Here is a 27,601-nt window from a genome sequence, read left to right on the forward strand (position 1 = left end):
TCCCCTAGGGCTGCTGATTTCTGGGCTGAATCAGGGAACACCAGGCTGGAGGAGTCAGAACAGTAGAGCTGGGATCACTGCCTTCAAAGAGCCCTCCCATAAAAGAGGGCTTAGGCCTGTTCTGTGAGGCTGTAGAGACAGAACTCGGGCTGGAGAAAGAGTTTTTGGATGGCAGGAGCTGTCTAGCACTGGTCCAGCTGCTTCCAGATGTAGGACACCTTTGGCAGCTGCTGACCAGATCCTTTCACAGGCCTAGGGAGTGATGGGGTTAATCACACTAAGAACAACAACTACCTCGCCCAAGAGGAGTGGGACTACACACGAGGCACGCCCCTTTGTTGAACGCAGTGGGGTGAGTGGGTGGGTGGGGTCCTAGCCTCCAGAGGAGACCATAAGGAAGGCTGTGTTCTGGTAGAAGGACCAGAGAGTTTGGACTTGGGACCGTTATGTGAGCTCCAGGATGTATGACCCCTTTGAAAGAGAATGTCTTTACAGGGTGAAGCTAGGGCTAGTGGGGCCCAGTGCCAAAGCAAAGGACCAGGAGATCTGTCTGTTGAGTTCAGAGGGTGCTTTGTGGCATTCCTAGGCAGGGGCAAAAGGCCCAAGGTTTGTCATTTGCTCCTTCCTTCTTTAGCCCCTTCCCTCAGAGGTTCCCCAGGCGCATTCTCTGATCCCCCAACAGAGGAAAAAACGATGAAGATTCACTTGTTCCCAGACATTGGGGACTGAACATGGCCCTTTTGCCTGAGCATTGGGGAAGGCTGCCCAAACAAATGTATTCCTACTGGGAAAACTTAGAGTGTATAGGAGCCAGAGGGAGGCTTCCTGGAGCACTACGTAATCTGTGCTCAGAGCAGAGTCCAAGCTGTGAGGCCCATCATTTTCCTCCCCATAGCTGTCTGTGTTCTGGGGTGAGGCACAAACTGTAGCCTTTTTGAGGTTGGGGAGGCCTAGTGGCCACCCCTGTGGGACTGTCCTTCCACCATAAGCCCCATGGATCTGGCACCCTGCCCCCGAATTTTGCCTTTTATCAGGCTTGCTGCATCTAGAACCGTATCCACATAGAATAGGGCCTAAAGGGAAGGAATGTGAAGTAACCCTTCTCTCAGCCTCTGTCACAGAGTGTCCAGGCTTGTCTCTTCCCCGCTGTGTCATCTTGGACAGGTCTACCGCTTCCAAACTTCAGTTTCCTCATCTGTAAAACAGGGATGGCGATGGCTCACTCACAAGAGTGTGATGAGGTACCCATGGGATCCCTTACATGCCACACCTGGGCCAAGGGAGTGACGCTGTCAACTTCAGTTCCCCTCTCTTCCTCAAGTCTAGAGCCCTTTCACTGGTGGTGTCAGTCAACAAGCACCATGCCAGCTCACGTGCTAGCTCCTCCCTAAGGTTCCGGAGGTGAGGGAGACAGCCCCAGTCCTGGGGTAGCCTGGCGTTGTGAAGGAGATGGACTCGGGGCAGGTAACAACATAGAATGCACAATGCTAACAGTGGAGAGAGGGCCTCGCCTGGAGCAAGCCTCAGAGGCTTCACTGAGGTGACATCTAATGAACAGCACTTGATTCCTCAAGCTGGGAACAAAAAATGCCCCTGGGCAGGGTTCTTGCCAGGTTCCCCATCAACAGCACTTCAGAGAGCACAAGCCAGAGTCTCTGTTAGAGGCGTGAGCCCAGCATATTATAGTAGGCACTCAATAAATCATTGCTTGATCAGGTCCTGTTTATACTGCCTGCCAGTGTTGGGCCTCAGCTTGCTCAGAGCTGTGTTGTGTACTCTGCAAAGTCTGTGACTGCATACGGATGTCAAGTACATGGTGGAGGTGGGCATGGGAGAAGGATTTGTTTGCAAAATCCCTTTCAGAGAACTGGAAACTAATTTCTCACATTAAGAATGGTATTCCCTGGGCCCCATCTCCTCTCAAATTGCAGAAACATGTCCTGCCCAGAGCAGAGAGGCAGGCCAGACCTTGGAAGCAGGAGGGATGGGCTTAATCCAACAGGTGTTTATCCGGCATTCACTGTGCCCTGAGCTGGGAGGAGAAGCAGCCTCATTGCCCAAGCACACGACTAGTGCTTAGGCCAGAGATGGGAGACATATCTGTTTTGGCCTTCACAGTGTGTGTGTGTGTGTAAATGATAGACATTTAAATCAGGAGATTTCACATCACAATCTAGATTTCTAGTTTGGTGTTTTTTGGAGGAGAGGGGAGAGAGAGGATCAGAAAAGTCAGCAATGCTGGATCTTTACAGCAACAGCGTGTTGACCAGGGCTGAGTAGCGGCTGCCCTAGACATGGACAGCCCCCAGCACTCGTATCCCTGACTCAGCATGTTTCATTTGTGCTCCTTGCTTAACCTCTACAGAACAGTGTTTGGGGGTTACAATCCCCATCCTACAGTATGGGTGAGAAAGACCCTTCCATGCAGTGGAGCCAGTTTCTCTTTTCCCTCACCCCTTCTTGGTCCCCACCTTGTCATCCCCTCCCCCCTACTAGTGACAGACCTGCCCTCCTTGCCTGAGCTTTCTGTCTTCCTCCCACCCCAGATCCCACCCTCTAATTTTGAAGCTCCTTTCCCTTTCTGAAAGAGAGCAGGGGAAGAGCATACAGACCAGCTAGGCAAGACACACCCTGTGGGCCTTGGTCAGAGCTCAGCGTATTGGGCCCTGGCCCTATGAGCCTTGAGGAGATAGTCCCTGGCAGACTTTCCTAAAGGGCTATTGTGGGAAGCAGACAAGCAAACAAGTGTGGAAGCTCTCTGTAAATACTAAAGCCTGGGTGGACTGTGGAGAGGGTGGGAGTCAGTAACATTTCTCCCCTGAGCTGCCTGTGCTTCTGCCTAGTTCTGGACATGAGATTGATTCCTGTGCAATCCAGTTCTGTCTCTGGTCTCACCCAGTCCTGGGACCCAGGTTCCCCCTCAGCCTGGTGGGCCACACAGAGGCTGGTGCTGTGGAATGTGGCCATGATCTGGCAGCTGGAGTCCTGCTCACCTCCAAGCTCAATCATGGTGTGGCAGGTGCTTTGGGAGGGGCACTGGGGATGCTGGAACAGCACCCCCCAAGCCAAACTCCCTTCCTCCCTTCCCTAGACATACTCCAGGAGGACAGGGAACCTGCATTGTCCCTGGTAAGTCCCCAGCATCCCACATAGGGCAGGCACAGAGAGCCTTGAGGAAGATCTGATCACTGCCTGGGTGAGTCGCAGCTTCTCTTCCCTGGGATCCCGGTCCACTTTCCAAGGCTGTGGAAGAAAAGAGGGGAGACTACTCCAGGAAGGGCTGAGGAGGGTGAGCCAGCTCAGGGCAGAACTGCCCACTTCCTACCCCAGTTTAGCTATAGGGCTATTAACTTCAGGGTGTGGGGATGGGTAAACCCCTGGGCAGCAGCAGAGACTAAGGGACCATTTGGGAGCAGGTTGGTGGGCGTGGGGGAGGGAGGGGAGGAATGGCTGGCAAAATCCAAGACCTGCAAAAGCAAGGCTCGGGGATTCCCTGACCCCAGCTACCCATGGAGGGTGGGACGGGGAGAAGGGGCAAGAAGTCCAGGAACACGACAACCGCCTCTAGCATAGTAGGACACTCCCCTCTCCACCTTACCTCCTGGCTGATTTTGATCCCAGTGGCATGAAGATCTCTGGGAATGTCTGAGATAGGTCCTGGCTTAGAGGCTCATGGCTGTTCCACGTCATGGACATGCTGCTTCTCACTTCCCTTGACCCCAGAACTGCTTCAGCCCTTGTGCTGCAGCTGTTCAGAGTTGGAAAGGAGGATGGAGAGACAGAGGCTTCATCTGGGGCCATGACTGTGAAGAACTTGGGGATGGAGAAGTTTCATTAATCATGAAGGAGAAGTAACCCCCAGTCCAGTCATCATCTCTGAGCAAAAGTTCTGACCCAGAGGCTCACTGTTTCTCCCTAGGATTGGCTGGAAGAAGCCAGGATTGGAATTCCAGCATCCATAGCTCAGAACACCCAACACCAGAAAATCCCAGTCTCCTCCTCTCCTGGACCCCAGGAGTCCCACCCACACAACTCATCTACTTCTCTCCATCAGTGTCAGCTCTCTGAGCTAACCATACCCTCTGAGACAGATCCTAGGGGTTCCCTCAGTGATAAAGAGAGGGACTAGCATCCTGCTTGCCATGCAAGCTCTCCCAGGCTTGCCGACCACCCTCCCCCCCCGCCCACCCCCATCCAGAATCCAGGTGAGCTCCAGGAGTGAAGTAAAGGGGACCTCTGAAAGTTCAAAATAGATGTCTCCAAGTCCACGCACCCAAGCTCATGCACTCAACTCCTAGGAAAGGCCTCACTCAGAACCCAGGGCCTCTCAGTTTACTCAGTAATAAAAGACTTTGTATCATGAAAGAGTAAATGAATGAGTTAGGCAATCTGGTTTCTAAGCCAATGGCTTTAAAAATAGCAAATTAGAAGAAGGAAAGAGTATTAGAATTAGGCAGACTAAAGGGTCAAGCAAGAAAGAAAAGAGAAAAGAAAAAGAAAAATTCTTCAAAGGAGATCTGCTCTTTCCCCTTCGACACCCCCTCCCCTTCCTGAGCAATTAGATTCTAAAGCCTTTAGGGGTGGACAGAGCAAGATAGGCTTCTGCTGGGGGTGGGGGCAAGACAGTGGGCCAGTTTGGGTAGCAGAGCCCTGGTGGGGTGAGGAGGTGCCCAGAGATTGTGGTCTAGCACAGGTGTCAGAGCCTGACAGGGTTAGGAGGGCGTTGTGGAAGGGAAGGAGATAGCAGGAGAGATAGGAGACTGGTTACACCAAGTATTGATCAACTAATTACATATTTAAGGATAATGACAGGGCCGGCCCCGTGGCTTAGCGGTTGAATGTGTGTGCTCTGCTGCTGGCGGCCCGGGGTTCAAATCCTAGGCGCGCACCAACGCACCGCTTCTCTGGCCATGCTGAGGCCGAGTCCCACGTACAGCAACTGGAAGGACGTGCAACTAGAACATACAACTATCTACTGGGGCTTTGGGGGGAAAAATAAATAAATAAAGTTAAAAAAAAAAAAAAAGGATAATGAGACTCAGGTTTCTCAGTGTCAGAGAAGGAAGACACCAATAGGGAAAGGGAGAAAACTCAGGCAGCCCCTATGGTGCTGGGTTGGAATTGGAGGTATCAGAGTGGATTTATGATTTTCAATAAATGTATAGATAGATACAGAAATAAATATAGATGTAAATGTATATGTGTGTATATGTCCATATATTCCCTAGCTATGAAGGGCCTTGGAGCAGTGCCATCCCAGTAACAAAAAGTTTTACAATAACATCAAGAAAAGGCTGAGGTCCTGTTCTAGAATAATGAAGACTAAAGAGACATGACAACTGAGTGCAATGTGTGCTTCTGAAATGGATCCTTCTGCTGTAAAGGACATTTTGGGTTAATAGACAAAACTTGAGCAGTGTCTGAGGTTTTGATGGTGTAGGGGAGGAAGAGAATTCCTCTACCCTCTAGGTCCTTCTGGCTGGGCTATGAATTAAATTGACAGGAGACAGAATAACAGGAGAAAATCAAGCAAAGCTTCATAACATGTATACATAGGAGAAACCCAGGGAAACTGAGCAACTCGCCAGAATGGCTGAGGTTGCCACCTTAAATAGCATCTTCAGCTAAAGACAAAGGAGGAGGTTGGGAGTGGGGGGAGTCAGTTACGGGAGATTAGCAGAAAAGCACAGTAAACAAGAGTAAGGTTATTGTGCAGATTTAAGTCCTTGTCTTCCTCATTGATAAGAGTTTCTAGAGATAAGGTCATCCCCCTCTTCCTGGTACAGAGAGGGAGATATCTTTACAAATGGAGATTTCCCTTACAAATATAAATATCTTTTACAAGAGTAACTTCTACTTGGTTTTCAGAGCTTTTCCTATGTCTGCAGTTTTTAAAAAAATATCTGAGGGGCCGCCCCGTGGCGTAGGGGTTAAGTGCGGGCGCTCCGCTGCTGGCGGCCAGGGTTCCAGTCCCAGGCGTGCACCGATGCACCACTTGTCAGGCCATGCTGTGGCGGCGTCCCATATAAAGTGGAGGAAGATGGGCACAGATGTTAGCCCAGGGCCAGTCTTCCTCAGCAAAAAAAGAGGAGGATTGGCATGGATGTTAGCTCAGGGCTGATCTTCCTCAGAAAAAAAAATATATATCTGATACTGAACCTCTTAATCTCAAGTTCGTGTGCCCGATGCCCAGCAAGCCAAACACTGAGACATTGGTCAAACTGGCCAAAATGAGTAGGTGGGAGCCTGGGTTCACTCAAATCCACCTTCCCAAGAGCAGAAAGTAGGGGGGTTTTTATGGAGCTAAGGAGCTTGGCAGGAGGAGCTTCAGGGAAACAAAGGGGTCACTCCCAATAAGGCAATCTGACATCTGGGCTTCAACAGCTGCTGAGGGCTGCCATGCAGTGATCGCAGCCTCCCCAAAGCCATACTCTTTCTTCTGCAAAAGAAGCTCATAAACCCTCTGGAAGACAAAACAAGCTCACAACTCCATTTTTTTGTTTTTTTGTGAGGAAGATTAGTCCTGAGCTAACATCCATGCTAATCCTCCTCTTTTTGCTGAGGAAGACCAGCTCTGAGTTAACATCTATTGCCAATCTTCCTCATTTTTTTTCCCCAAAGCCCCAGTAGATAGTTGTATGTCATAGCTGCACATCCTTCTAGTTGCTGTATGTGGGACGCGGCCTCAGCATGGCCGGAGAAGTGGTATATTGGTGCGTGCCCGGCATCCAACCCAGGCCGTCGGTAGCGGAGCGCGCGCACTTAACCGCTAAGCTACCGGGCCGGCCCTCTCACAACTCCTTGAGAGTCCTGAGTCACTCTTCAAGTCACACAGGAAATAGAAAATTGGTTTAATATCTACAGTAACCCTCAGGTACCTGGCTTCATAACCAGCCAAAAATAATCCTCATGCCAAATAGACACATCTTGGGGTGGCCAATTCTTATCCCTCACAATGGCAATTTCCTGCTTTCGATGGTTGTTTTGTGGTTATATAGGAGAATGGCCTTGTAGATAGAAATACACACTAAAGTATTCAGAGGTGATTATGCATCAAGACATCAATTTATTCTCAAATAGTTCAGGGGGGAAAAGTTCCTTGTACTGGATTTGTAAGTTTTCTGTTTCAAAAGGAAGTTTAGAAAAATAAATCTAAACACTCAGAGTATGGTAGTTCAGGAATGTTTAGCTTAGGGTAGTGGTAGCATTTTTCTGGGGGCTAAAAACCCCAAATTGTTACCACACCAACGCCACGATCGGCTCGCTGCGAGACAAAAGCCAATCGTCAAGAGGAAAGATGGTGGAAAAGAAAAGCCAGTTTATTGCAGCTTGCTAGCAAGGGGGAAGATGGCCAACTAAAGTCTCAAAGAACCATCTTAAGGGGGCATAAAGTCTCACAGCAGTTATATAGGCCAGGGGTTAGGAATGTTGACCCTCAGGTGTTACGGACTGGGAGTCACCACACCAGATCTTTCAGTTTTCATTGATGATGGCTATCAGTATAGACTCTCTATTTAGGGGTCATCACATTCCTAAGGAACTCAAAAAAACAAAGTTGTCATCTTATTGCAGCTGGGAGGTACATGCACAAACAGGGGTTGTAAAATCTGCAGAGCAGTTAGATCTCCTGCAGGGTGCATATCCAGCTGGGTTAGTTAGTCAGAGGTCATTCAAAGTTAAAATAGGGTTTCTTTTCTACAATATGGCTTCTCTTATGTCAGCCTTCTCTTGAGCCGGTATCAAAATGAGTTGCAAGGAAAGCCTTGGCAAGAGTGAGGAGGTGGGGGTGTGGAAGAAGTCAGAGAGAGACAAGGGCAGAGCACAGAGGCCTGCTTCCAGAAGTTTCATCCTCACACCTATTGGCACACACCTATTGGCTGCTCTGTGTCAGCAGTTGCTCATGTTTTCCAAGCAGTTGGGTACAAGTCACTAAATTCTCACACATAAGCAGATGTGAAACTGTTTGCAACCTGGAGAGTTTGAGCTTTGTCAGCACCCTGGACAGGTTTTTTTTTAAAGTAAGAACATCACTGTATTTATTTTCCTACAGGTAATTTTTCTATTGCTTCAACGTTTTCCCCTCAAAATTAAAAGAGCAAAAAAATCCTGAAGCTTAGAATTAGATCACCTGGCTGTTTCTCTTCTTACACTCTCCCAGATCAAAATGCTCGCATCTCTTAAGGGCCAGCATCCTCTTGAAGCTGAATTGGGTTCAACACATTCAATCTTTGTAAAGTCAGAAACACTTTGGATGTTTCCTGCAGATTTTTTTCCAGCCCATCCATCACAGCCTCTTTATGCCACTCTTTACCCACCCCCTAAACATTTCCTCTCTCTGGGCCTCAGTTTCTTCATCTGTAAAATGAGCAGATTGGATGAGATTGTCTTCAAGGCCCCTTCCAGAGCTACCCCTCAATGAGTTTATGATTCTAATATGTGTAGGGTGCATGATTGCAAGCACAGGTTTATACCTGCATTAAAACTTGGTTTTCCCACAGTTTGGGATGTCATTTGACACCCAGAATCTATTCTTACCTTCTTCTAATAAGCATCTCTGAACTATAGATGTTGGAAAATTAAATACTACATTTCCTAGATTCCCTTGCATATTAGGTTCTTCTGTTTATTTTTTTTTCTTTCTTTCTTTCTTTTTTCTTTTGTGGGGAAGATCAGCCCTGAGCTAACATCCATGCCAATCCTCCTCTTTTTGCTGAGGAAGACTGGCCCTGAGCTAACATCTGTGCCCATCTTCCTCCACTTTATATGGGACGCCGCCACAGCGTGGCTTGACAAGTGGTGCGTTGGTGCATGCCCGGGACCTGAACCCAAGCCGCCAGCAGTGGAGTGTGCGCACTTAACCACTACGCCATGGGGCCGGCCCCTAGGTTCTTCCATTTAGATGCCTTTGCATGAGATTTAGAAGGTGGAAATGAAACAGGGGCCATTTTCTTGCTGCTATTTGCTGTATTCTGATGATCCCAGTAAGGTAGAGAAGACATGGGGGTTTTCTGTCGCAGTGTTCCAGTGTCTCATTTCCAGCGCTGTGGGTGTCAAGAGGCAGGTTAGAGGCAATGAACTAATCCCTAGTTTGCAGCTATGATCCAAGTCTCCTCCAGCTTATATAATACCACATGAAGAAAAAGATGCCCCTTCTGGGAAGACATAGCCCTGTCAGTGTGTCACTTTGGGAGTCAAAAATGCATTTGTGCAAAGCAAAGGTAGCACCACCAGGAGGCAGTCCCACATCAGGGTATATGGCTTGGTGAGTAGAGCGTGGGCTTGACTTCAACCTCCATTTATTCTTCATCAAGGAACCTTTGTGTGGTGTACAACCTGCACAACTATACACAAGTGGCCTTGGTTACAGTTGTGTGGTTTTTCAACTTAGTAGTTCCAAGGGCAGCCTCTTGATTCCTCACTTGCATGATTGCAGCAGAGGCTCCTCTAGTGAGTCAATTTGGTAGTGTTAACAGAGCCATCCTTATAGGTCTAGCCTAGCCAATAGTTTTGTAATCAACTAATTCGCAGCTTAAAATACATAAAGTAGTTTTGGTTTCCTGCCCTGACACTGTCACTCATGGGGTATGCTAACTTATTTAAACTTCAGTGAAAGGCTGGCCCCATGGCGTAGCGGTTAAGTGTGCACACTCTGCTGCTGGCGGCCCCAGTTTGGATCCTGGGCACACACTGATGCATCACTTGTCAGGCCATGCTGTGGCGGCATCCCACATAAAGTGGAGGAAGATAGGCACGGATGTTAGCTCAGGGCCAGTCTTCCTCAGCAAAAAGGGGAGGATTGGCACGGATGTTAGCTCAGGGCTGATCTTCCTCACCAAAACAAAAAAACAAAAAACAAATAAAACTTCAGTGAACTAGCCCACACAATAGGTAAGATAATGCCCACTGTGAATAATGAGATAATGTATATAAAGTACCCAGTACATACAGGGCCTCAGTGATGACATCTCTCACCATTAATATAATGCTAGCGACTATAAAGAGGTAAAACATGAAATACAAACTGGCCCTGCCCTCTAGAAGTGAAAACTCATTGGAAAGATAAGACTTTGGCATGAAGCGATAAGCAGGGCAATGAATGATGAGGGACAAATAAGTGGGACAGAATGCCAGGGTTCTAGAGGAATTTAGAAGAGGGAACTATCCCAATGGCCACCCTTGTTGAGTCCTTTCTATGTTTAAGGCATTCCTTACAACCTCCCCACACATTAGGTACAGTTGTCCCCCTTTTACAGGTGAGGAAGAGAATGACTTGCTCAGGGTTACCCACCTAGAAAATGTTAGAGGGCCGGCCCCGTGGCTTAGCGGTTAAGTGCGTGCGCTCTGCTATTGGCAGTCCCGGTTCGGATCCCGGGCGCGCACGGACGCACCGCTTCTCCAGCCATGCTGAGGCTGCGTCCCACATACAGCAACTAGAAAGATGTGCAACTATGACATACAACTATCTACTGGTGCTTTGGGGAAAAAAAGGAGGATTGGCAATAGATGTTAGCTCAGAGCCGGTCTTCCTCAGCAAAAAGAGGAGGATTAGCGTGGATGTTAGCTCAGGGCTGATCTTCCTCACAAAAAAATAAATAAATAAAAAGAAAATGTTAGAGCTGGAATTTGAACCAGGCCCATTTGCCTCTAGTAGTGGATTGAACGGTGGCCCCCCCAAAAGATATATCCATGTCCTAATTCCTGGAACGTGTGAATGTTGCTTTATTTAGAACAAGAGTCTTTGTAGATATAACTAAATTAAGAATCTTGAGATGAAATCATCCTGGATTTCCCAGTGGGTCCTAAATCTAATGGTAATTGTCCTTATAAAAGGAAGAAGACACACACACAGAGGAGGAGGAGATGTGAAGACGGAGGCAGAGATGGGAGTGATGTGGCCACAAGACAAGGAAGCCAAGGACTGTCACAGCCACCAGAACCTGGAAGAGGCAAGGAAGGATACTCACCTAGAGCCTCCAGAGGGAGTGCAGCCCTGCCGACACCTTCATTTCAGACTTCTGGCCTCCAGAACTGTGCGAGAACAAATTTCAGTTGTTTTAGTCACCCATTATATGGTAATTACCCAATACATGGTAATATATGCAGCCCTAGGAAACTAATATACCTCCCAGAGCGCTGAAATTCCTGCTAAGCTAGGAACTCCTTGGTTCTCCTGACTTCACTATCACGCCCCTCAGCCATACACTGGATCCCCTTCCTGGAGGGTGAAGAGGCAGAAGAAGGAATGAGATACAAGCACCACCTTCCAGCAAGTCTGACATCCATTCTTTTCAGGAAGGGGGAGATTGTGTAGGTAGTGATGAGGGACATTTCAAAAAGCCAAATAGAAGCCATACTTTCCCCTGCACAAACCCAATAAGTGTGATTTAACCTGAGGTAACCACTGTCACCCCACTGACTTGATGTAACTCCTGCCAAAAGCAAAGAAACTTTGCCAGGCACTTGCTCAACTGGCCGAGTCTCCCCCTCCCTGGAGAAGCAGATGTCTCAGTATCACAGGATTTTATTTCATTTATTTTTTTTCTTTTTTGAGGAAGAGTAGCCCTGAGCTAACATCTGTTGCCAATCTTCCTCTTTTTGCTAAGGAAGATTGGCCCTGGGCTAACATCTGTGCCCATCTCCCCCTACTTTACATGGGACGCGCCACAGCATGGCTTGACAAGTGGTGCGTCAGTACGCGCTCAGGAACCGAACCTGCGAACCCCGGGCCACTGAACAGGAGCCCGTGCACTTAACCGCTACGCCACTGGGCCGGCCCCTGAATGTGGTCAATCTTGGTGAATGTTCTGTGAGCTTGAGAAGAATGTAGTTGTTAGATGAAATATTCTATAAACGTCAATTAGATCCAGTTGATTGATGGTACTGCTCAGTTCAACTATGTCCTTACTGATTTTCTGCCTGCTAGATTTGTCAGTTACTGAGAGAGGAGTGTTGAAGTTTCCAATTGTAATAATGGATTCATCTATTTCTTCTTGCAGTTTTATGAGTTTTGCCTCATGTATTTTGATGCTCTGTTATTAGGCGCGCACACATTAATGACCATAGTCTTCTTGGAGAATTGACCCCTTAATCATTATGCAAAGCACCTTTTTTTCCCCTGGTAGTTGTCCTTGCTCTGAAGTCAGCTTTGTCTAAAATAAATATAGCTGCCTCAGCTTTCTTTTTTTTTTTTATTGCTTCTGTTGTTTCTTTTTTTTATTATTATTATTTTATTGCGGTAACATTGGTTTATAACATTGTATAAATTTCAGGTGTACATCATTATACTTCTATTTCTGCATAGATTACATCATGTTCACCACCCAAAGACTAATTACAATCCATCACCACACACATGTGCCTAATCATCCCTTTTGCCCTCCTCCCTCCACTCTTCCTCTCTGGTAACCACCAATCTGATCTCTGTCTCTATGTTTGTCGTTGTTTTTATCTTCTACTTAAGAGTGAGATCATAAGGTATTTGACCTTCTCCCTCTGACTTATTTCGCTTAGCATAATCTCCTCAATGTCTATCCATGTTGTCACAAATGGCTGGATTTCATCATTTCTTATGGCCAGCTTTCTTTTGATTAGTGTTAGTATGACATATCTTTCTCCATCTCTTTAGTTTTAATCTGTGTCTTTATGTTTTGTCTTAGTCCATTCAGGCTGCTATAACAGAATGTAACAAACAGTGGCTTATAAACAACAAAAATTTATTTCTCACAGTTCTGGAGGCTGGGAGGTCCGAGATCAAGGCGCCAGCATGGTCAGGTGAGGACTCTTTTCCTTGTTCATAGCTGGTGCTTTCTCACTGTGTCCTCAGATGGCAGAAGGGACTAGAGATCTCTCTAGAGCCTCTTTCGTAAGGCACTAATCCCATTCATGAGGGTCCTACCCTCACGACTTAAGCACCTCTCAAAGGCCCCATCTCCTAATACCATCACCTTTGGGGGTTAGGATTTCAACATATGAATTTGGGGGGGACACATTCAGACAATAATATGTTTGAAGTGGATTTCTTGTACACAACATATGGTTAGGTCTTATTTTTGTTTTTGTTTTTGTTTTAATCTACTCTGAAAGTCTCTGTCTTTTAATTGGTGTATTTAGACCATTGACATTTGAAGTGATTATTAATATAGTGGATTAATATCTACCATGTTTTTACCATTTTCTATTCATTGCCCTTATTCTTTGTTTTGTTGTGACTGTTATTATTTTTTGTTTTTTGTCTTCCACTCTTTCTGCCTTCTCTGGTTTTAATTGAGCATTTTATATGATTCCATTTTCTCTCCTCTCTTAGCATATAAATCATACTTCTTTTTTTATGTACCTTTTTTTAGTGTTTTCCCTGGAGTTTGTGATATACATTTACAACTAATCCAAGTACACCTTCCAATAACACTATACTGCTTCACAGATAGTACAAGTACCTTATAAGAGAATGTTCTCAACTACTCCTTCCCATCCCTTGTAATATTACTGTCATTCATTTCACTTTTCTGTAAGCTGTTATCACCAAACACATGTTGCTATTATTTTGAACAAACTGTTATCTGTTAAATCAATTAAGAATATGAAAAATAAAATACTTTATCTTACCTTCCTTTATTCCTTCTCTAAATGCACTTCCTTTCTTTATGTATATCTGAGCTTCTGACCTATATAATTTCCCTTCTTTCTGAAAAATTTATTTTAACATGTCTTGCAAGGCAGATCTACTGGCAACAAATTTCCTCAATTTTTGTTTGTCTGAGAAAGTCCTTATTTCTCTTTTACTTTTGAAGGATAATTTTCCTGAACACAGAATTCCGAGTTTTTTCTTTCAACACTTTAAATATTTCACTCCATTCTCTTCTTGTTTGCATGATTTCTGAAGAGAAATCGAATGTAATTCTTATCTTTGCTCCTCTACAAGTAAGATGTTTTTCCCTCTAGCTTCTTTCAGGGTTTTCTCTTTGTCTTTGATTTTCTACAGTTTGAATATGATATGCCTAGATTTTTTTGGTGTTTATTCTCCTTGGTGTTCTCTGAACTCTCCCTGGATCTATGGTTTTGTTTCTGTCTTTAATTTTGGAAAATGCTCAACCATTATTAGTTCAAGTATTTCTTCCCTTCCTTTCTCTCTTTCTTCTCTTTCTGATATTTTCATCACACATATGTTATACCTTTTGTAATTGCCCCACAGTTCTTGGATATTCTGTTGCTCTTTTTCATTCTTTTTTCTCTTTCCTTTTCGGTTTTGTAAGTTTCTATTGGTATTTCCTCAAGCTCACTGATTCTTTTCTCAGCCACATTCAGTCTACTGATGAGCCCAACAAAGTCATTCTTCATTTCTGTTACAGTGTTTTTTATTTCTAGCATTTCCTTTTGATTCTTTCTTAGAGTTTCCATATCTCTGCTTAAATTACGCATATAATGCATGTTGTCCACTCTTTTCCATTAGAGCTGTTAGCATATTAATCCTAGTTATTTTAAATTCCCAGTTGATAATTCCAAAATCTCTGCCATATCTAAGTCTGGTTCTGATGCTTACTCTGTCTCTTCCAAGTGGGTTTTGTTGTCTTTTAATATGCTCTGTAATTTTTAGTTGAAAGACAGACACGATGTACCTGGTAAAAGGAACTGAAGTAAACAGGCCTTTAGTGTAAGATTTTATGTTTATCTGGCTAGGAGTTGGGCTGTGTTTCCTGTTTCCTGTTTGCTGTAGCTGCAGGTGTTTGAGGCTAAAATTTTCTCTGGTGCCCTTGTTTTTGTCTCCTCTTGTCCTTGAGTATTCCTAGAGAGTTCTTCTTAAGTAATGTCTAAGACATGCAATTCTCTAATTTGTATTCCGTTGTTGTTATCCAGGAATGCTATTGATGAAGTGATAAGGTGTGGGTGGGGAGAGAAACATTGTATCCTCCTATGATTAGGTCCCAGTCTTTCAGTGAGCCTGTGCCTCTGGGCTGTGACCTTCACAAGTGCTTCTCTGTCCCCCTTCCTATAGCTGTAGTTGAGGGCAGGCCTTGTTATGAAGAACAGAATGCTCTGAGTATATTTCAAAATGGCTACTCCCTACCCCAACAGAAGCACAAGAGGAGTTTTCTCTGACCTTTGCTAAGAGAGCTTCTCAAGGTAAAACTCATGACAGCGTGAGGGACCCTTAAGACTGGGCCCACCTCGAGGTTTTAACTCTCAAGTTTGTGGACACTGAGCCTCCAGCAATTTGTCAGTTACAATTTAAGTTTTCCTACCCCAGTGCCAGTTCCAGAGGTGCACTCCAGTAAAATGTGATTCTCTGGGTCTGTCTGTCTATCTTTTCAATTTTAGAGGCAGCAGTTTGCCCTGTGACTTCAATTCTTTGAAAGATCTAAGAAGAGTTGTTGATTTTCAGTGTGTTTAGTTTTTTACTTGTTGTTAGGACAGCGTGCTGACTTCCAAGCTCCTAACATGCTGGACAAGAAACTGGAAGTCACCTTTTTTTTCTTGTTAACATCCCCCTGCCTCCCATTCTTGGCCATATGGTTTGGGCAAGATTTATCCCACCTTTAGCTCCAAGGATGGGCCCTAATTAAGTTAAGCCTGTCAATGTATCCCATTCCCCTTGGTCAGTGTGATTGGTTCAGAGCCAGTAGTGGGATATGAGGAAATGTGTGCTAGGCCTTCTGAAACAGAGAAACTTCCTCTCTCTTCCATTGGGATTTGCTAGAAAAGGTGTTTTCTTCTTCCCTGGATGTGAGGCAGAGGATTTGAGTTCAGGACTTAGGGTACAGTCTGAGGGTGAAAACATCATGGAAGGCAGAGTGGAGATCAAGAAAAATCCTGGTAACATTGTTTGAGTGATTGGATTAAGCCTTGCCTGACCTATTGTTTTGGAAAGAGCACTAAACTGGACCAGATGTCAGATGATGCAGCCGTTTTATCTTGGACAAGTGTTTGGGTCCTTTTCCTCATCTGTAAATGAATGGACTATCCCTTCCAGCTCTAACCACTGAGTCTATGTAAATGTCTGTTAAGGATGCAGAAAAGCACAACACAGACCTGCCCTCAGGGAGTTCACAGTGCAAGCTGAGAGACAAGATATACACACATTCCCAGTCACAAAGCAATGATGGAAGAGGCACAATAGGGCAGATGACATGGGTATCAAAACAGTACTAGAGGAGGAAATGTCACCGAGGGTCAGAGATGGTCTCCTGGAGAAAGTGGCTTGAACTGGGCCTTGAAAGATGATGGTTACAGAATCATTTCAAGTCCCCTTCCAAGCTTTTTCACAACTTAAAGGGAAAATTTACCTAATCCTACTGTCTTAGTTTGGGTTCCCCCAGGAAACAGATCCAGAGACAAGGATTCAAATGGAAGAAACTTACTTGGGAGGTGATCCCAGAAACCCTGGTAGAAAAGTAGGGAAATGAGACAGGGAAGGGAAAGAGACAAGAGAGCATGTATTAACAAGCACATTACCACCATGGGCAACTAGGGCATAATCTCACTGGGCACCCCAGGAGATGATACCGAACCTCTTAATCTCAAATTCACGTGCCCAATGCACAGTAAGCCAATCACTGAGACATCAGTGCTTGGAGATGGAGAAAGATTTATTCGAATTGGCCAAAATGAGAAGGCAGGAGGATAGGTTCTCTCAAATCTGCCTTAATAAGAGAAGAGAGCAGGGGGTTTTATAGAGCTAAGGGGCTTGGCAGGAGGAGTTTTGGAGAAACAAAAGGGTATTCCATGTTTCTTTCACTGTAGATAAGCCCCTGGGCAATCTGACTTCTGGATGTCAATGGCAGCTGGGGGCTGGTTATCTGGTGATCCTGGAAGGCATTCTTTTTCTTCTGTAAAACAAGCTCATAAACACTTGTGACCCTTGAGTCACCCCTCAGGTTGAACAAGAAAATAGCAAATTGACTAGATCAACTTCTTTTAATAACAAGGGAAAAAGGTAATCTCATTGAATATTTACAGTAAGCCTCAGGTACCCGGCTTCAGACAGCACAGAACTTGAGCCTTATGGTTACCTGCCCTGAGGAGCAAGGGATCCGGATTATTAATACACCAACTCCTAGCACTCATGGCTTTCAAGCCGCTCTCAGGGGCATTAATTGTTTGGCACTTCTGGCCAACCAAGTAGCAGGCAAAGCTGACTCTGGAGTCCAGAGAGAGTCTTCAGTCAAAGAAAACAGGTGCTGGCAGTTAGAAAGGTGGTATGCACAGAAGTCGGTAACGATGAGGGGTTTTGAGCAGGGGATCAAAGCCTCAGCTACCCACTGAGCCTGAGTATGCCATTCCCCACTTTTAGGCCTTTTCTGAAACCACCATCAAAACACCTTCCCCATCTCAGTTCCCCAAGTTCTTCTGACAAGTAAACAACTCCCAGAAACTATTTTCTCAAAGAGGTTTTCTTGAATTTGTCAAAGAATACTATCAGCCAGACTATCATAGCTTTGTTGGCACAAAAGTTAGCCCAAACACTTGTGCCTTCCACACAATGATGAAGCTGTTTTGGGATCTTGGGTAGACACCAACTCTCATAGAGGGGCACGTGCAGTGCAATAGGATGCCAAGGATGCAGGATGGGTGGTCATGGAAACATTCCCCTCTCCACCCCTACTCTCCACCCCAAGGTCTACACATAACCCTCCCAGCTCCCAACATTTCCCTCCAGGCCTGCTGGCTCTCCACTTTCTCAAAGAGGCTGATACCTCTCAGTTTCTCTGATGTCATTATTATCTGATGACAGCAACTTTCTTAGAAATGTGAACCTTCTGATAAGAGCAAATAGCTGATAACAGATTGTTATCTTATTAAATTCATTTACTGGGTAAGCTTTCAAGGGGATTTGCAATTTGGAAAAAGTTAACCGAAATGTAAACTTCTCTAAGGAGGGGCCTGATTCTTGAGCATTCCCAGGACTGAGAGGCAGGCAGAAGATAGTTCTGAACAGGAGGACTGTGGAACCTAATGGGCCCATCAGGTTCAGTCCTTCCCTGGTCTTCACCTAACTGCCCATGTCCACTAATGGGTCATCAACCCAAGAGGACTGGGCAGGGAGAAAGTCTGGTCATTAAAATCCAGTGTGTGGACAAAGTGAAGAAGCCGCTGATGGTGAAGTAAGGAACTGCACCAAGACCCCAGATATTAGATCTAGATGATGTGGCAGTTTCTGTAACCGTGTAAAGTAGTTGGGCTGGAATTTCAGGATCATGTGGTTAAGGGATAAGATTTTTAGTAATTCCCCTCTTCCCCACCTCAAGGCTTCCTGGCAAGACCTCACCTGGACACCAACCCTGACGCATCTGTGGTAGTAAGGACTTGAGAACGCTTGCTCTTTGCGCTTAGTGCAGTAAAGTTTCACTGCTCTGCAATTTTCATCTTCACCAAGCTTCTGATCCAGGCCTCTGAGCAACGACTTCAGGGCTGTCCTGATTCTGCTGCTTACTTCATGACCAAGGGTCTGCTACAGCACCAGATTATTTCATTCATTTTTCAAATATTTATTAAACATCTACCATGTGCCAGGCACTGTTCTAGATACTTTCCTATCTTTTCCAGCATTTAAAAAAAATGTCCTACATACAGAAAAGCACATAAAACCTACGTGTGCGTTTTAAAGAATAATTAAAAGGCAGTATCTCTGTAACCACTACCCAGGGCAAGAAATGTTATGCCCCAGAGCATCCCCTCACACCCTCTTCTCTCTCCTAGGGCTATAAACACTACCCTGACATTTGTGATAATAATTTCTTGCTTGTCTTTATTGTTATTCATCTATATATGGATTTCTAAACAATAGTCTGTGACTTTGCCTGATTTTGGACCCTATAGAAATGGAACCAGAATGTATGTATTCTGTCTTGTTTCTTTTGTGCTACAGTGTTGGCAAGCTTCATCCCTATAGTTGCATATGGTGGCAGTCATTCATTTTGTTGTTGTATAGTATTCCACTGTTTGAAATACTATCAATTTATATATCCATTTGACTGTTGATGAACTGATTGCTTCCGATTCTTGGCTACTAGAAACAATGGTTCTAGGACCATTTTGTACTCATATACAGGTTTGTGAGCTTCTAGTGAAATTTCAGAGTCTTCATCTTTTGTTCCATCCTGTGAGAATCACTGCTTTTTAGAACCACCAGGACTCTCAATCATCTAGTTGGACTCTCCCTAATTTTACAAGGGGCAACTGAGGCCAAGGGGCAGTGGTGACTGGCCCAAGGTCACTCAGGAAGATGGTGGCAGAACTTAGATGACAATCAGGGTCCTTTCCAGATTAGTCCACTTCCATGTGCCAGCGAAGACATGTGGCTCCCAAAGCTGAAGGGACTTGGCAGAGGGGCACTAGGGTAAGATGAGTGAGGCATTAGCCTCTAGTGCAAAATTTAAGGGGACACAAAAATACTTGGTAATCAAGATAAATAATACATTAATGCAATTTTTAAAAAAATCTGCCAAGTATAGCCTGTGCCAGCCACTGGTTTTTGTAAGGTTTTATTGGAACCAGAGCCATGATTATGGTGAGGTGAGTCAGGCAGGGTCCTGAAAATACTGGGTTGAATCCCGTCTTTGTTTAAAATTGAGATATTTTTGTTCACCATGAATTTTTTGTATTAATTTTGATTTTTTGAAATATTGCATTAAAATGTTGTTTATGTTGATTACTGAGTTTTGGGGCACCTCCTTAAATTCTGTGCCAGAGGCCAGCGTCTCACTCGCCTCACCCCCATCCTAACCTTGGGACTCCTCTCTCTTCAACCTCGCCATCTTAACCCTCCAGCGCTTTCCAGCCCCGGCCCTGCATCACTGCCTCCTGCCCCTAGGGGGCGCTGTCGTCCTGCCCTCGGCACATCATTCCCTCCCTCAATTCCCAGGTGAGGCGCGCGTCCGGGAGCGGAGGGAAGGGGCGCGCTCGGGGACAGGTCCGGCGCGTGCGCGCTCAAAGCCGCTGGGCCCGGATGCCCGGGTGAACCCTCACCGAGGGTACCTTGCCTAACGCGGGGCATTGGGCTCTGACACCTCTCGCTTTAGGAAAGCTCGCCCCTAGCCATTTCCTTTCTAGTTGGGGACTGGAATGGCGGTTCCTACGCGGCTCTCTGTGGGGTGCTCACTTTGACCGTTTCGTCCCCTTCTCGGGAAGGCCAGGGCACAGGTAGGGGCAGTTTTTTTGGAAGTGAGAAGCAAGCAGGGCGGGCCAGGAATAGAGCGCCCCCTGGCCGAGGCTGGGTAAGGACGCCTGGAGCCCTCGGCATCCCGGTCTCGGGGGCTGGGGGGACTCTCTCGTACCTGGCTTCGTGGGCAGGGGTCAAGGCACCTCCTGCTCCTGGTGCCCCTTGCGGGGGACTACATTTCCCAGCAGGCCCCGCGGAGGCTGCCGGCGGAGGCGCCTCAGCGGAGTCCCTTTCCCAGAGCCCGGCGCCCAGCTGCGAGGCCTCGGCCTCGGAACCGCCGCGTTCCCTTGGGGGTCGGCCCTCGCGGGGCTGGGGCCCTCAGCAAGGCTTCGGCTGGCCTTCTCGGAGTTGGGGTCTGGCCCTCTTTGGAGAGTGGGGGTGACCGGCCTCCGCTCGTCTGCACCCCCGGGTGTCATGCAGGAGGCAGGCGGGCATGGGATCTCTCTGGGTAAGAGCTAGCGAGCGGCAGCAGCAGCCCGGGCCTGCTGCCTCCTACCTGGAGTAGGGGGCGTTTCTGAACACATGCTTCCGCGGAACCCTTTTGATGGGGAGCTCCATGACCCCCGCAAGCACACTGGTGGTATCAGGGGTAGAAGGGGCAGGACAAGCATCTCCACTGCCCTTTTCAGCTTTCCGCTGTCCATTCGCATCCTGGAGTCCAGTCATTCGATCAGCTAGCTCATCTCCCAACTATTCCCTCAAGCGACACTTGCTGCACTGCAGCCCCTCCCCTAAGAATCTAGGTTCCTACTATTCCCAAGGCCTCCCCTGCATTCTGCCTTTAACCACCGCACCACACACAAAATGTCATAAACACTCAGCTCCCTCAGGTCTAGGTTTCTCAGAACTTTCCACTAAGCCGCTGTGACTAAATGCCTGAATATCCCCAGCTCAGAGACACTCCTTTAGGCTTGGATGATTTGGTGAGGTTAGATTTTATAATGTAATATTGAGTCCAGCTACAGAGAGCTGCACACTCCTCAGTTCAGGGCCTTGACTTTAGTTTATTAATACCCTGGACCCATTCCTCAGAAGGAAGGAACTGTAGTGAAAGAAGGATAAGCTGTGGTTACTGAGGATAAACTGAGATATCCCTTTAGTTCAAAGGTTCTCAACCTTGGCTGTATGTTAACCCTTGTTACTCCTGGGTGCACCCTGGGCAAAAGAATTTTTTAAAACTCCTGGGTAATTCTAATGAACAGCCTAGGTCAAGACCCACTGCTTTAACCCCTAGGGCAGGCAGGGTGGGGCCTGGGAGGGCCAGAAGCACTGGGCCAGGCGCCTCCAGCTGGCAGCAGCCTCAACTTTTTATCCCAATGTGCTGCACAAATTGTTTTTAACATTTTCTGTGTGTCCCATGCTGTGAAAACAGGAAGCACTGCCCTACAGTAAGAAGCATATCTGACAGCCTTGTGCAAGAGAATTGGAGAAAAATAGTGAAACAACCAAAAAGGCCAACAGGAAGCACAATATCAGGAAGAGGTAAGGAAAGCCTGGACTAGATTAGTGACAGGAAATGTAGGAGGGGACAGCTGTGATAGTCACAGAAAGAATGATGGATTATGGTGGCTAAATAGATCAACGTTTTTGGAAGCCTGTGGTGCTTTTAATTGTCACAAGGGCTAACTGCACTAACACGTCCCAGCTGACTCCCAGAGGAGAGTTGCCAGGTCTGCTGTGGTCTTCCTAGGGCCCTCAGGAGCATGAATGGGCCGGGGTCATTGTGGCTGGCCAATCTCAGGCACTAGCAAATTGAACTGCAGCCGTTCATACTGTTAGAAGAGCTGCCTTGTGGAGGCCAGAGGCCCTTTCTTATATGAGGCAGCAGCTGTGCTCCTGGGATGATTCCTACACAAGAGATTCAACAGGGGAAAACTAAGCTCTGTGCATGGCATGAAGATGCTCATTAGAGCGCTATCTATAATAATGATATATTCCAATAATAAAGGAAATGAATAAAATATATTTTAAGCAAAAGAATTGTATGTAGCCATTAAAATATGATCATCATGAAAGAATATGAATGAACCAGGAAATGTTCATAAGTTAAAAAAGAATGCACATCTTCCTTTTAGAAAGCAAATTTAGATTCATCTTTTGCTTGGAGTAGTTGCCTCTTGCTCAGTATCTAAACTATGATTATAGAGTAGTTAAAATATGTAGGCGTGTTGGCAAAGCCTGAAGAAACATGCAAACATGAAAATATTTTTCTTAGGGGAAGTGGAATTATGGAGGAAAGGGGGTTTCTTTTTCAAAGTTGTCTTAATGAAAGGCATGGTGGCATAGAAATTAGCAGGCATCTCTCGAGCCAGACCCTTTGGGTCATGGTTCTGCCACTTACCATATAGATGACCTTTGGCAAGGTTAGGACCTTTCAGTGCCTCTGTTTCTTCATCTGTAAAATGGGGTAATAGTCTCTATCTTAGAGAGTTGTGAGGCTTAATCAATATGTGGAAACTCTTAGAATGGTACCTGGCACATAGTAAGTACTCTATAAGTGCTAGCTATTTAAACTGTTACTGTTTTATTTATAATTTAATAAAATCTTTTCAACATAATTGGCCGATCAGCATCGATAACTCCTGTCCACCCTCTACATCTTGGAAAAAGCTTAGCATATTTGTGCTGACAACTTTATTGAAGTTACATATAATAAAATGCACCCTTTTTAAGTGTACACTCTGGTGATTTTTGATAAATGCATAGACTAGTGTAACCACCATCACAATCAAGATATGACATTTCTATTACCCCTCCAAGTTTTCATGTCCCTTTGCAGTTAGCCACTCCCTCCCCAACCCAGCCCCATTGATGTGCTTTCTGTCCCTATAAATTAGTTTTGCCTATTGTTGAGTTTCATATAAATGGCACACAGTATGTACTCTTTAATGTCTGGCTTCTCTGATCTAACATAATTTCACCTATTTGTTGCATGTAACAATAATTGTTCCTTTTTGTTGCTGAGTAGTATTCCATTATCTGGATATCTCACAATTTGCTTATCTCTTCACCAGTTGGTGGACACTTGGATTGTTTCCAGCTTTTCCCTCTGATGACTAAAGCTGCTGTGCATCTTTGTAAAAACGTCTTTGTGTGGACGTGTTTTCATTTTTCTTGGGCAAATTCCTAAGAGTAGAATTGTTGGGTCATGTGGTAGGTGGACATTTAATTTACTGTGAACAAACTGTCAAACTGTTTTCCAAAGTGGCTGGACCATGTTACATCTCACCAGCAATGTGTGAGAGTCCCAGTGGCTCCACATCCTTGGCAACACTTGGTATTGTCATTCTAGTTAATTTTAGCCATTCTAGTGGGTGCGTAGTGGTGCTCCTCATGGTTTGTCATTTGCATTTCCCTGGTAACTGAGGATAGCACATCGCTTTTAAACAGTAGCTCACTCCTAGGGAAGAAAGGAGAGACATGAGTCAAAAGAAGTTTCTCCATTTCACGCTTAGATGTCCAAGAGAATGAAAACTAACGCCACTGACAAAGAAGAGTGAAATTGGGAATCAGCGATTACTTGGCAGAGGGATATTAAATCTGAAGTGATGGCAGGGCATTAAGGGGGAAGTATCTGGGGAGCAGCATGAGTTGCAGGCTTGGAGCTCAGGTGAGAGGTCAGGGCCAGATAAAGCACAGGCAGGGGGAGCACAGGGGGTGAACTGAGGGCCAGGGATCAAGTCTTGGGGTTCAGAGTGGCCAGAAGCAGCGTCCCCCAGTCCTCATTTCCAAGTAATGGGAAATCTAGACTAATAAGCTTGATAGGCCTAAAAACAGACAAAATTAGCATACTTCTGTATGAGCCACTGGGATATTTACTAGTCCTATTGCAAACTCTACTCTTGGATAATTTGATTATTGAGATTTAAAATTAGAAGTTTACCTATAGCCTCCTTTTAAAAATTAGACTTTCCAGTCTTGTTTGTGGCAAATTGTTTAATTATCTTCTTGACCTGAGTGCCTCCCTTCTATTAATCACCTTAGCCAATAAAACAATAATGTCTTTCCTTCTGCTGTTGAAGTTGATCCTTTCTTGATGGTTTGTATTCAGATGTTCCAGGCTAATATGAATGATCCTTCCTTGCAACACTTTCATTCAGGATGAAGATGACAAAGTCTAAGACTACTAAAACTCTTACAACCCCAAGTGATATTTTAAATTACATCTTACTATCAAGAAGCACTGACTAGTTGATTCTGAAAGGAAAGTCTCCTTTACAGTTTTATAGCAAAACTGTCTTCTGTGGTTTATTCTCCCTCTCTGGGGAGAATTATGGTGCAGGAATCTGAAATCTCCAATTTCTTTCACAGGAACTGGGAACAAGAATGAGGACAAGCTTATTCAAGAGGATGGGCCCAGTAATGGGGAACATCAAGAGATATGCCCAAGAACAGTGTCATCTACTTGTGGATTCAAAGAATCTCAAGAAACACCTTCAGGTGACATTGCCCAGAATCTTAAATTAGAGAAATCTCAAGACAACCCCTTGAAGATTGGGGGCTGGGTACCTCTCCCAGACTGTGAACTCACTGGCCACAGGAAACCTGTGCCTGGTGAGAGACCCTACAGCCACACTGACTGTGGCAAGAGCTTCCAGCATAGTTACTCTCTGACTCGTCATCTTCAAACTTCACAGTTTACAGAAGGATTTAGGGAGGTGGTAGGCAAAGGTACGTTACTGAAATGCGGGTATGTTCTCGGCATGGACAACGATAATATTAAGTGATGTCTTAATATCAGTGATTAATAAATTATTTCTCTTATGCTTTTTAAAATGTTATTTCAAAAATTATTTGTTGGTTTTCCCAACAATGTGCTATTAGAGTGAAGAAAAACTGAGTTCCTCTATGAGAATTCAAAGGGCATAGAAGTCCTTAATATCCAGTTTCCAAGCTCGCTACCCCAGTCCTTGATTCCTTTTTCTCCCATTGCTCTGCACCTCCAACTCAAGTCCCATCAGGCACCACATCCTATTTGTTCTGCTTCAGAAAGTTTTCTCAAGTTCACCCTCTCCTCTCTGTTGCCAGTTCTTCTGCCGTGAGTGCAAATCCTTGTCATCATTTGCCTGGATTATTGCAAAAGACTCCTAATCAGCTTCCGCTGCTTCCAGTCTCTGCGTTCCGGTTCATCATCCATAGAATCCACCAGTTAGATTCCTCTCTTAAACCCCAGACTCCAACACTAAATCTGAAGTCACTCCCCTGCTTAAAAGCATCGGCCCCCCAACATGGCCCACAGAATAGAGTTCAAATGCTTCCGCACTGCATCCGTGGCTTCTCAGTTTGGTTTGCCCAACCTCTGCAGCTGTACTGGCCATAGCCCTTCACACTTCTGGGCCTGAACACTTGTTTTGTTTCCCTCAACTGCCCAGAATATGCTCCCCCCCTTTTCTGTCCCCCAAATTTGTCCTACTGATCATGTGAGCCACAGCTCCACTGAAAGCTTTCCCAAACTCTCAATCACACTTGGTGTGGTAACTGCTGCAGTGGCATTGTGAACCATCGAGAATGTCTGGTCACATGTCTGTCTCCCCCAGTAGACTGAGCTCCGTGAGAACAGAGACCCTGACACAGTGCCTGACTCCCTGCAGGTGCTCAGTAAATATTAATCGAATCAAGGAACCACTTCCAGTTGCTCAGGTTTCTTTTAATTTTTTTATTTATTTTTTCCCCCAAAGCCCCAGTAGATAGTTGTATGTCATAGCTGCACTTCCTTCTAGTTGCTGTATGTGGGACACGGCCTCAGCATGGCCAGAGAAGCGGTGCATCGGTGTGCGCCCGGGATCCGAACCCGGGCCGCCAGCAGTAGAGCGCGCGCACTTAACCGCTAAGCCACGGGGCCGGCCCATCAGGTTTCTTTTATCCTTGTTGTCCTCCTGAGATATAATGTGGACATACTTGGAAAATTAACCAAAGTGACCATGAAAGTGACCACCCCGATCATTGATTCGCCTGCCATTCAATGATTCGTGGTTATTTCTACAGTGATAACAGAGAAAAGTAAATGAAAACAGTGCTGTTTACTTGAGTCCAGTGCATTTCATCCACACATTTGCAGTAATGAGATTACCACAAATTGTCAGAGTGGTCTCATCAAATTTTCAGCATCATTGATAGTACAGACAGGCCTCCAAGTGTATTTTCAGTAATCAGCATTTGTGGTGGCAAAATACCAGTTTAGAAAATATCTAAGATTAATAAGTCACCATTTGGGGGCCTCTTTATATACCGGCTGGCCTGGTGAACACAGCACGTAGGATATGAGATGAAGGTCTCATAATGAAAGCAGCAACTTCAAACTCTGGGGCGTGGTATAACTGCTGCCTGGGCTTGAGTTACAGCAGTCGTGCGGCCAACTGAGCACAAGTGTGCCTGGCTCAGCTAAAATCTTCAGTGTCTCAGCATTAGATACATATTCCAGAGAAATCAGGTCACAGCATATAGATTTATTTATTTACTTATCTGTTGAGTGAGTGAGTGAGGAAGATTGGCCCTGAGCTAACATCTGTTCTCATCTTCCTTTATTTTGTATATGGGACACTGGCACAGCATGGCTTGATGAGTGGTGTGTAGGTCCACGCCCAGGATGCAAACCCCGGGCCGCCAAAGCAGAGCGTGTGACCTTAACCACTATGCCCCCGGGCAGGGCCTGCGTATAGATTTATTTTGATACATAACACTACACTATTATTAAATGGAAGAAGAAAATAAAAGTACAAAGACTCAGCCATTAAACCTTTAGCAAGTTGGGTTATATCTCAATGTGTAATTTATTTGACTACATTTTAATAAATACTAGATCCCTTCACTTCAAGAGCCCATTAAGTTTAATTCATTAAAGCCGTACATATTCCAGAATGTTTATTAAAGACATTTATATCTATCATATCTACAAAAGAAGGCAAAAAACTTTCAATAAAACATGGATCACAGTACAGGGGAACAGAAATTGAAAATTTGCTGGTAAAAGTTTAGAGATGTGCTGTACAAGCTTCACAGAAAACGTTTTGAAATTAATGAAGACTTAACATCCCAACTCAAACTGCCTTTTTGTTCTTTCATGAAACTGAAAAGTCTAAGGGTACAGATCTTTCTCAATTCTGGCACATCTTGATCCAGGGGTTCAAATAATATTAACAAGGCTAGATCTCTCCCCAACATTCAGGTCTGCTCTGAAAAATGGCTTCAATATTGGCTTCAATCTGAGTGTCCAGCAACTCCAAGTCTAGCTGAAGTACTACTGTGTCTCAATAGTCCAAGAAAGAAGTCCCAACATTGAGACTCATGGACCTGCGCCCCTCCCAAACCAATCACTATGGCCAGGAGAACAGAATGCTCTGATTGGCTAGGCCTGGATCATGTGGCCCCTCTTGGAGCTGGAGGAGAGAGTAAACCCCACCTGAACTGAAAATGAGAGGGAGTGGAGGTGATTTCACAAAGAAAACCTGG

At 45.4% G+C, this 27,601-nt stretch overlaps 1 long non-coding RNA gene across 1 annotated transcript; it reads left to right on the forward strand.

Annotated features, from left to right (window-relative positions):
• Nucleotides 1-20,461: 20,461 nt before the first annotated feature.
• Nucleotides 20,462-24,877, forward strand: LOC131422944 (uncharacterized). Its single transcript, XR_009224154.1, has 3 exons — nucleotides 20,462-20,600; nucleotides 21,525-21,634; nucleotides 24,464-24,877. It is a non-coding gene; the product is annotated as an uncharacterized LOC131422944 (long non-coding RNA).
• Nucleotides 24,878-27,601: the final 2,724 nt, after the last annotated feature.

The sequence above is a fragment of the Diceros bicornis genome, chromosome 26, assembly GCF_020826845.1.
Source record: "Diceros bicornis minor isolate mBicDic1 chromosome 26, mDicBic1.mat.cur, whole genome shotgun sequence".
NCBI classification, from domain to species: Eukaryota; Metazoa; Chordata; class Mammalia; order Perissodactyla; family Rhinocerotidae; genus Diceros; species Diceros bicornis.